This window comes from Siphateles boraxobius, unplaced genomic scaffold, assembly GCF_051911475.1.
Source record: "Siphateles boraxobius isolate OS27281-9 unplaced genomic scaffold, OSU_SipBor_1 7, whole genome shotgun sequence".
NCBI classification, from domain to species: Eukaryota; Metazoa; Chordata; class Actinopteri; order Cypriniformes; family Leuciscidae; genus Siphateles; species Siphateles boraxobius.
This window is the reverse complement of record NW_027509197.1, coordinates 4338486-4339304: the sequence shown is the minus strand read 5'-3', so window position 1 is coordinate 4339304 and position 819 is coordinate 4338486. Positions and strand designations below refer to the sequence as shown.

General features: G+C 37.4%; 1 long non-coding RNA gene across 1 annotated transcript; it reads left to right on the top strand.

Annotated features, from left to right (window-relative positions):
- Positions 1 to 819, top strand: LOC143723273 (uncharacterized). The gene is made up of 3 exons (XR_013197077.1): positions 1 to 130; positions 202 to 287; positions 365 to 819. It is a non-coding gene; the product is annotated as an uncharacterized LOC143723273 (long non-coding RNA).

The window sequence follows — 819 nt, the reverse complement described above, 5'->3', positions numbered from 1 at the left end:
TACAAGTCCCATCAGCCCCAGCGCTATATAAGGAAGTAGTGAGGTTTGTTTGCTCCCTCACTTCCCTTCCTTGATCGTGTGTTGTGGATGTTGTGTGTGTTGTGGAGGCGGCACATTTAAATCTTCAAAGGTTAGTAAGAGAGATTAGTTTGCTCTTACTACTTTTTGCTGCGATTGAGTTATGTGTGCATGTCACGACAGATTGAGCCCTTCTGAAGGATTGTAGCAGATAAGCAGTTATGTTAACGTCATGGAGAGCTGAGCATATGTTACATACCATTTAGGAGGTAGTAGTTTTATTATTTTATCTAATTGTTTTTTTTAGGATTGTGTTTTAATAATTTTATTGTTCTTTGGTTTTTAGTGTTTTTGCCGGATTATTGCCTGACTGATTGTTGCCTGAGCGTCAGTCAGAAATATTGGATGTTTGAGGTACTGTTTTATTAAAGGGAACTTGTAATAATGTTTTCTATCTGTGCATAATTTATATTGGGTTTTATTTTGTGTTTTTGTATATTGTATATAATTCTCTGTTGTAATAAGTGTTTCCCCTTACAGGGATGCACGGTTACCGTTTACTTTAGATTGAATTTTCTTTGGTTTATTTATTATTTTGTCTGATGCTGGATCAAGTGGGAAAACCCTTGACCGTAAAATAAGAGTGATGGTCTAATGGTGCTGACTTGTTTGTCCTACTGGCATTACCCACAGTTAATTTGTTTTTCTTTCCTTTTGTAGATTTCTTTTTAACCCAATGATGGCTGCTTGGTTACCCTCACTGAATGGATGGCGGTGGTGAGGTGGCTGTGATCGTGTGGT